This window comes from Bicyclus anynana, chromosome 23, assembly GCF_947172395.1.
Source record: "Bicyclus anynana chromosome 23, ilBicAnyn1.1, whole genome shotgun sequence".
Taxonomy (NCBI): domain Eukaryota; kingdom Metazoa; phylum Arthropoda; class Insecta; order Lepidoptera; family Nymphalidae; genus Bicyclus; species Bicyclus anynana.
The window spans coordinates 3,091,395-3,102,004 of NC_069105.1; positions in this window are offsets into that span (position 1 = coordinate 3,091,395).

A 10,610-nucleotide genomic window follows, 5' to 3' on the forward strand; every position below is an offset into this window, starting at 1 on the left:
AGTAGTTTTACAGCGGCTTTAAAGCGCTGGACGCGCTTGAATTGATCCCTTCAAACGTAATTACATAAAATAAAATAATGAACCTATTTGACTGTTCGGTTATCTAATTAATATTATCGGTTCGGATTGATGGAGACCGTGCGACCACACCTGTGTGTCGTTTTAGCTGTACAGACGTTTTAGCGGCCTTACAGCAGTTTTACAGCGGCTTTAAAGCGCTGGACGCGCTTGAAATGATCTCTTCAAACGTAATTTCATAAAATAAAATAATGAGCCTATTTGACTGTTCGGTTATCTGATTAATATAATCGATTCGGATTGATGGAGACCGTGCAACCTCACCTGAGTGTCATTGTAGCTTTACAGCAGCTTTACGCGGCCTTACAGCAGTTTTACAGTGGCTTTAAAGCACTGGACGCGCTTGACGCCTTCAAACGTAATTTCATAAAATAAAATTACAGATTAATATAATCGACTTCGATTGATGGAGACCGTGTGATCCCACCTGTGTGTCGTACTAGCTTTACAGCAGCTTTAGCGGCTTTACATAACCTTCACAGCAGTTTTACAGCGGCTTTAAGCGCTGGATATGAGTTGAAACGTAATTTAATAAAATAAAATGATGAGCCTATTAGGCTGTTCGGTTATCTGATTAATATCAAGGGATTAAATATCTAGCCCCCTAACTAGACACCGACCCCGCACCGGAAAGCGCAAAAATGGTCGAGCCCCTACTAGATAGACCGAAGACATCAAGCGGGTTGCCGGGAGCCGCTGGATGCTGGCGGCTCGAGACCGTTGTGCTTGTAAGTCCATGAAAGAGGCCTATGTCCAGCAGTGGACGTCCATCGGCTGATGATGAAGATGATGTATCTAGCCTCGCCGAAACGTATGAATGAGAAATAATATCCTCATCCAATTGGCAAATCCTCGTTACCTAACTTTTCGCTAGGGTTATTTTTTCATACCTATTATGGTAGGTATAAAAACTTTTTGCCGTAGGCGTCTAGCTGTCACAGTCCATAGGCCAGTCCATGTATGTGATCTGGGCCTGTAGCCATGTGAAACGTCGATTCTCTATCTACAAACGAAAACTAACAAAATGTATGGGTATTATAGATCCGATCGATAACTTGATAACGTGACCTGTAACTGTTAACTGCCTCATTGGCCCCGTGGTTAGCTGGTTCAGCTACGGACAATGAGGTCCAGGGTTCGAATCCCCGGTCAGGCCAACAAAAAACAAAATAGGTTATTGGGATTTTTCTTACAAGGAAAATCTTAATAGCAGCCTGGAGTTGGGAAGTTGGCGGTGTTTGTACACCCCCGTGCCTCGGAGAGCACGTAAAGCCGTCGGTCCTGCGCCTGATCTCTCACCGGTCGTGTCGGTCTGCCGTCCCATCGGATTTCTAGAGTGAGGGAAGAGAGAGTGCACCTGTGCTTGCGCACACACTTGTGCACTATAATATCTCCTGCGTACATGGTTAATCTCACCATGAGATTAGCCGCCGTGACCGAAAAGTCGGTCGGGAGCATATTATTATTAACGTGACCTGTAGATAACAAATGTCATTCCAATACATTTTTTTTATTTTCGAAGCGTTAGCGTTTGTAGAAACAGAATCGATGAGCCACGTGGCTACAAGAGTTATAAATTGTGTAACTTACCCGACTTTGTTATAATTATACACTTAATATATTTAGATAATTTAGAGAATATTTATTCATACGTATGAATTTGAGGGCGTTAATCCTGTTTTTGTTGGGTAAACCTACATTATCTTGTTATATTCATGTTTTAGGATTTCCGACTTTAATCCCATAGACGTATTCGCGATAATCCCTTGAACGGATGTGAATGCCTTAGTATTAAAGCAATTAATAATGTTATTAGACATACCTCTCAAATACAGAGGGAATTGGCACATAACATAGTTTCTTGGAGAATATTGATTATTCATTTCTGATTCAGTTATTACTTAGATAGGTACTAGCGGACGCCCGCGATTTCGTCCGCGTGGAATTTAGTTTTTAACAAATCCATGGATATTTCCGGGATAAAAAGTAGCCTTAGTGTTAATCCAGGCTTTAATATATCTCAATACCAAATTTCAGCTAATTCGATTCAGAAGTCGAGGCGTGAAAGAGTAACAAGCATACATATCATCAAAATCATCAGTTTTCGTAAATCTCGGGAATCCATGGATTTTTTCGGGATAAAAAGTAGCCTATGTGTTAATCCAGAGTAAAATCTATTTTTATTCCAAATTTCAGCCAAATCGCTTCAGTAGTAGCGGCATTTTTAAGGGTAACAAACATCCAAACATCCATACAAACCTCCGCGTTTATAATTTTAGTGGGATTTGTTGGCTTGCTTTGCCTTGAAGGGAAGGGGTTATGATTTTGAACTCTCTGCTAGTTCTCTGAGGACTCCGAGATTGGGAAAATTTAGGATTTTTATATACCTATTAAATAAGCTACGACTTGATCTGTTGATAACTATAGAAATGTAGCATTAGAAATACTTACCTAAGTTAGCTAAATTACTAGTTAGACCGATGACATCTAAATGGTAACAGGGAACCATTGGATGCAGTATAAAGCATAAATACCTAATACCTATAAAGCTCAAGCCTTTATAAACTGTTGATAAACCGTTCGTACTTCTTTGATTTTATCTTTACTAATACTTTAAAGAGGAAAAAGATTGTTTGTTTGTATGTTTTGAATAGGCTCTGGAACTATCCCCGAGTACTAAAGGCTATATTTTATCTCCGTATTCCCACGGGAACGAGAACCAATCGTGTGAAACCGCGCAGCTTATGCTAGTACATTATACCTAAAGAGATTTCTTTGTGTCAAGTATTGCCATTAATAAGCTAAGATTCTATGCAAATAATTTTCATCAAATTTTACTCGTAATTTCATGTAACAAACTTTGTGCAGCATACAATAATAAACGCTAATGCGCCATACATTCGGTATATTTTTGATTACGATCAAATTGTGATGAGGTAAAACATTAACGTTGAATGCAATGGAATAGAGGGAATTTCGTACGCGTTAAGTTAACTGAAGTGCTAAGTTGTTGAAGATATTTTGGAATATTGGAATTGATTAGAACAAAACAAGACAGTATTGTTAAGTTATGTTTAAGTATTTTTGCGAAATTTATGTGTAGCGTATATTTTGTATTATGCCAGTAAAGATTTTAATAACTCTATGCTATATTAATAGTAAACTAACGCCGCGTGGTTTCTTCCGCGTGGTTCCCGTTCCCGTAAGAATACGGAGATAATATATAGCTTATAGCCTTCCTCGATAAATGGGCTATTTAACACTGAAAGAATTTTTCAAATCGGTTCAGTAGTTCCTGAGATTAGCGCGTTCAATCAAACAAATAAACAAACTCAGCTTTATAATATTAGTATAGATTAGCACTTGTGACGTGACGAGTAGCAGCGGCAGTGATTGTATCATTATTTGTCGAGGCACATCAAACAGGTCCCAGGACTTGTGACCTTGGGAGTAGGCTTAAGGGATCCCTTTAGCCAATCCATCAACAATCACCTTCCCTGCCCCACATGTTCTTCATGTCCACACTAAACAATTTATGATCAATAATTACAACACAAAACATTATTGCACATAATCACTAAAGCGACTGGCAGCGTGACGGTATCCACGCTGCCTAACAAACAACTGAGCTCAAGTCATAAAAAATACCCTCCTTATATCAACACTGATAGCTCCCGTCGACAAAAACATAAATAATGAATATTAATACTAACCGCAATCGAGGTACTTGTAACACTTAACTGCGGTTCATAGAAACAGTTTTCACGCGTTTAACAATAAATCGCTATCATTGGCAAAGGAAAGGAGGAGTAATGGTCGAATAAATAAGTCGAAACAGTCAACTTAGGGAGAAATTGCATTTGACGGATAAACTTGCTAACAAAGGAATAAAGTTTGACACAATATGCGTAAATATTGCTAATTAAGCTGCTTGTTAGGAATGTTAACCTGCATTCTAGTTATGAACAAAGCACAAAACCTTTTGATTTGTCGTTATCCAAAGTTCTCGAATGCTAGCTAGAGGTAGGACGAATGAAAACGGAAAGAATGAGCAAGAAAGAAGCTCTGTTACGTGATACAGCGAAACATGGAAGCCCAGCTTTACAAATTTTCTAATAAATATTCAAATTGATAAATGCGAGGACAACAAAGGCTCCAGACAGCGACGAGGCCCGTAATGTAAATGAGGAAAGAAATACAAACACAACACTTAATAAGCTGAGGGCCGAATCACTCGAAACTTGCATCATTAACAAAGTTAATTAAGAAAAGAGGCTTTATCAGAAAGTTGGAGGTTCGCTACCGTTACAGAAATAGGTGAAGAGCTGACGGAAGTAAGAAGAAAAGATAAAAGTATTTTTTGTGAAAGATCGTTAGATTCTCTCGATGACTTTTCTTCCACCCAGGTAATTAATTTACAATCTATTAAATAAAAATATCAAATAAAATAATAACTGTGATAAATCTCCTATCAGCCTGTAGTAGGCTATTAATTTATTTTAACAATATTATTAATAAAAATAAACTGACTAAATTACTGTGCAATAGTTGTTGATTACTGTTCCACATAACGATAATCTAAATAAAGCTGAAAAAGAAAAAGTATCAAATATTGTTCTGAAACTACGAATATTGTTCTGATAGTCATTTCAATCAATGGTCTTATAGCGACAAGCAACATCGTATTAAGATTTCGCTTAAGCTGGACCAAGGGTCGAATAAAATAGGCAGTTTTTGGGACGGAGCGTATTGTGAGGAGTTATCTCGCTCTGCAACCCTGACCTCCTCTCAAATGTCCCGCAGCGGGAGGGTTGACTTTTTTTATATTTTTTAATAGTGTTTTGTATTTTATTATGTATTTTAATAACATTGTTAAAAATTAAAAAAGGACAAATAAATAAACAAGAGAAAAGTAATTAGTAATCAAAGATTAAAAAAACGTGTCCTAAAATGATGTTTTAAAGAGAATTTTATGTATTATAAAATTTAACATATTTTATAAATTCTGTTAAACGTTTTGATACTTAAATATTTTACGACAAAAAAGTAGTTTATTTTTACATTATAAAACTTATTCAAGAAATCATATAAACACTATTAATAAAGTTTAAGCACACTAAATAAAGTATTGGCTAGCTCCTAGACTACAGGTTCCATTAAAAATTGAAACTGAAGGAATCACTGAGATGAAAAGATGCAGGAAACCAGGGGCCATGGAATGAGGACCAGGGAATGAGGATAAATGAACTGTTAAGGGCCAGCTATCTTTTATCATTTGACTTGACTCGCGATAAATTGATACGTGGAAAAAAAATCCTGGAAGTGCTATTACTCTATCCCTTAAGAGCTTCTTAGGGCCTTTTAGTTTTTTGCGCAATTCCGTAAAAGTAAAAAAGCTTGTGACAACGAATTAATGTATAATAGTGCTAAATACTATTCAGTCTCTTTCTATCTAGAAATTCTCAGTCGCAACATTACTTAGGAAGATTTTTTTTTATTGTTTACAAGTAAGCTACTACTGCAATCTTACTTGATGGTAAGTGATGATGCAATCTAAGAACAAAGCGGGCTAACTTGTTAGGAGGAGGATGAAAGTCCACATCCCTTTCGGTTTCTAAACGACATGGTACCGGAGCGTTAAATCGCTTGGCGGTACGTCTTTATCGGTAGGATGGTAACCAGCCACGGCCGAAGCCTTCCACCAGCCAAAATCGATTGTGCACACCCGTATATTATCTTGAAGAGCACGTTTAGTCATTGTTTATACCTACTAATATTATAAGGAAATAAATATAAAGAGGTAAAGTTTGTGGTGTTGTAGGAAACTCAGGATTACATATCTTTACATATACCTTTACATAGACTCTCATATACACATACACACACTCTCTCTCTCTCACACACACACACACATATACACGCACACAAACACTCCTGTTTTGTTTATTTTATTTTTTATTTTACTTCAGTTTCGCATGTTTTTTTTTGTTCTCTCTTTTGGTTTATTATTGTTTTTTTTAACCTAAATTGTAAATTCTTTATCAACCAATTGTAGCATTAAAAATGGGAAGACACTGTCTGGAACACAGTAATAACTAGTGCAGGAGGCAGGGCTTCAAACTAATTATGATAATGTAGTTTTGATATAAAAAGATTTAATATATCAACCGATTGACGTCCACTGCAGGACATAGGCTTTTTGTAGGGACTTCCAAACATCACGATCATGAGCCGTCTGCATCCAGCGAATACCTGTGACTCGCTTGATGTCGTCAGTCCACCTGGTGGGGCGGTCAATCAAAACTGCGCTTTCTGGTGCGGAGCCGCCATTCCAGTACCTTAGGACCGGAACGTCTATCGGCTCTTCGAACTATGTGTCCCGCCCATTGCCCCTTCAGCTTCGCGACTCGTTGAGCTATGTCGGTGATTCTTCTGCGGATCTCCTCATTTCTGATTCGATCGTTCCATCGCCCGCTGTGTGACTCTGAGCCTTCTTATGAGGCCCATAGTTAGTTAAATTCAAAGCCACATAAAATAATAATAGCTTTTCACATAAAAAAGGCTTAGAATGAATAATAATGTAAGGTGTGGAGTCAAGCAAGCAATAAACGAAGTGTTCGCTAATCCGATCTCCAAGTGGATTGCGCGCTAAGCTTATTTGCAGCTCGGCGTCGTTAAACACGTCTGGCGAAGCTTGGCGCGCATCGCGGATAAATGCATTGTTTAAAGCCTTGTACAGATGAGCGGCTTTATGAAGACAAAAAGTCTATACTTACTTACATATATATTCATATTATAAAGCTGAAGAGTTTGTTTTATTGTTTGTTTGGTTGAACGTGCTAATCTCAGGAAATACTGGTCCGATTTGAAAAATTATTTCAGTGTTAGGTAGCCCATTTATCGAGGAAGGCTATAGGCTATATATTATCCCCGTTTTCCTACGAGAACGGGAACCACGCGGGTAAAACGGAGCAGCGTCAGCTAGTTTCTTATAATTAATATGGTGAAGTAAGTATTTTTTTATTGAAATTACATAATTATGGGATATAGCTGTGGAGGTGTGTGTGGAAGTTTAAAGACGACTAAATCAGTTTATTTAATTTTTTTTTCATAAAAACTCTTTTTTTTTAATTCTTTACAGTTACTTGACTACAAGCTCTCTTGATGGTAAGTGATGATGCAGTCTAAGATGGAAGCGGGCTAACTTGTTAGGAGGAGGATGAAAATCCACACACCTTTTCTGTTTGTACACGGCATCGTACCGGAACGCTAAATCGCTTGGCGGTATGTCTTTGTCGGTACTCTTTTGCGGATCTCCTCATTTTCGAGTTTATCACACAGTTAAACTCCAAACATAGCTAACACGCGCTCGCACTAAAGCTTTAAGCTTTATTACTTCTAATCTATGGTGTCCACTAATATAAACATAGCCTAATTGATCAATCTATCAACACTAGCTTAAAATACCAATCCGATCATTTGTCTCATAGAGATTGAAGCATTTGGAACGGTTCCATTTAGTTAAAATAGTTACATCTACTTAACGAAATAGTTTCATTCACAAATATTTGAACTAAAATGTGCTTCATTGTTCCTTCATTAATTGTTACGAAATCTGGACTTATAAAAATTCTTTTAACTAATAGGTTTGAAACTTTGTCTTTTATTTTAATTTTGTAATTTGTTAACCTACTTTCAAAAAAGAGGAGGTTCTATATCGATGATTACTGATATTTTCATCAATGGGGATGATGACTAGGTTTGAATATATTCATTTTTATGAGATATTTGGCTAAATTTTTTTTTATTCTTTACAAGTTAGCCCTTGACTACAGTCTCACCTGATGGTAAATGATGATGCAGTCTAAGATGGAAGCGGGCTAACTTGTTAGGAGGAAGATGAAAATCCACACCCCTTTCGGTTTCTACACGGCATCGTACCGGAACGCTAAACCGCTTGGCGGTACGTCTTTGCCGGTAGGGTGGTAACTAGCCACGGCCGAAGCCTCCCAAGACTAAATAAGGGTGAAGCCACACGGTGCAGTGCGACATCGTTCTAGCGCCGCGTACAAAAGAAATAAAACATTATTTTTAAAAGTAGCATTAAAGTACATTGGTAATTTATACCGCAATGTATAACATACATCAGATCTTTAAAATCTTATTTACAACAGCTACAGCATTGAAAAAACTGATTCAAGAAAGAAAAATTTGAAAAATCTTAAACTATTCAAATTAGTTTTAGATTAGGCGGTGTATCTACCACATGCGTATTATCCATTAATTACGGGATACCCTGTATAAATTAAAAGTATGCTGCTGTATGTGGAATCGGATAGTACACAGGTCTTAGGTAAGTACTTTTCACTGTATTACATTTATTTATTAAATGACCATGTTCATTTTCTACAAAGTGCAGTGTTTGTCGACCCTCCACCAGGTGGACTGACGACATCAAGCGAGTCGCAGGTATTCGCTGGATGCAGATGGCTCAGTATCGTGATGTTTGGAAGTCCCTACAAAAGGCCTATGTCCTGCAGTGGACGTCCTTCGGCTGACATGATGATGATGATGATGATGATGATGATTAAATGACATGTTAGCCCTGCGATAAGATGGAGCAGGCAATTTGGAAGAGGTACAAGTCCATTCTTCCCATACCATTGACGTTTTCTACACGACATCAGCAGATACGATAATCCCTTATGTTATTAGTATGAGTCTAAAATAAACCTCTATTTCAGCAATATGTGGCAAAGCTTTTTGTGAAACTAAGTGCTTCCGTGACGTTCTATTTACCGACCAACTTAATTTAATTACCAAATGTAGGAATTCAAACATATTTATAATGTTTAACAGTGAAATGTAATTCGGTATGAAAAACGTGGAAAATATTACGAAGATATCACGCCTTTATTTCGTTTCATTTCCACGAGTAATAAATCGTTTTGCAGGTTTATTTTAATTACTCCTTAAAAATTTTGGCATGATATGATAATCATAATAATTAATATTTTATATTAATTGAAATGTTTCTGTGAAAAATCTCAGCTTTTTCTACTTACCTCCCTGCCAAATTTCAACTTTATACATCAAGCAGTTTTCGTTATTTCGTGAGTGAGTGACCTTTCGCTTTTATATATATGTTGGAGAGGCAGTACTTAGTTAGACAACAGAGTTGGTTGTATAGAATAATGACAACGATGTCTAGGAAAATCTGGAAAGGTAGAGTTTTCTCCGACATATATATACACGGTTTTCTTATATTTTCTAATCAAATTAGATCCAGATGATTATTACGGCGATGAGTGCAAGTTCTTCGCAACACTAGGGTGTTGTGAAGCTAATAAACCCGGCATCTAACTACACCCTTCGTGCGAACAACGCAAGTCGTTAGCGCTAATGGAGGCAAGTCACCAAGTCTTAGCGAACGAGTCGCCGACACCTGAGAGCTGCGACTGTGAGTTACTGATGCTGTTCCTAAGTACTTTTGTTTTATTTAACGCCAAGAAAATGTAATTTTTCTGTTAGCAGTGGCTAAATAGTTGATATTTCTTTTGTTATGAGCATTAAACTACATAATATAACGACTGTCCCCATACACAATTACTTCACAACAATAAATGATTCCATTTTTTGAGTAGTGCTTTGGGTTTTAACTAGGTATTTACCTATGTATTTGTTTCAGAGCAAACAAAAGCTGTCTTTTTATGTATTCATTAATAAACTCGGTATCTAACTACACCCTTAGTGCGAAAAACGCAAGTCGTTAGCGCTAATGGAGGCAAGTCGCCGAGTCTTAGCGAACGAGTCGCCGACACCTGAGAGCGCGCAACTTTGAGTTACTAATGTTTATGTTCCTGACTACTTTTATATTAATTAACGACAAGACATTGTAACATTTCTGTTAGCAGTGGCTAAGTAATTGATATTCGACTGTTATAATAACAATTAACTTTGTAATAAAATTACGGTCCCCATAGAACATTATCGAATAACAATAATTGATTCTATTTTTCGGCTGGTGCTTTGGGTTTTAACTAAAACATATTTATTTGTTTCAAAGCCAACAAAATGTGTCTTTCCACGTGTTTTTATGCTAATAAACTCGACATCTAACTACACTCTTAGTGCGAACAACGCAAGTCATTAGCGCTAATGGAGGCAAGTCGCCGAGTCTTAGCAAACGAGTCGCCGACACCTGAGAGCTGCAACTGTGAGTTACTGATGCTGTTCCTGAGTACTTTTGTTTTATTTAACGCCAAGAAATTGTAATTTTTCTGCTAGTAGTGACTAACTAAGTGGTCGATATTCGACTGTTAAAAGTACAATGAACTGTCATCATCATCATGATCATATCAGCCAATGGACGTCCACTGCAGGACATAGGCCTTTTGTAGGGACTTCCAAACATCACGACGAAACCTGCATCCAACGAATCCCTGCGATTCGCTTGATGTCGTCAGTTCACCTGGTGGGGGGTCGGCCAACACTGCGCTTACTAGTGCGGGGTTGCAGTTCCAGCACTTTGG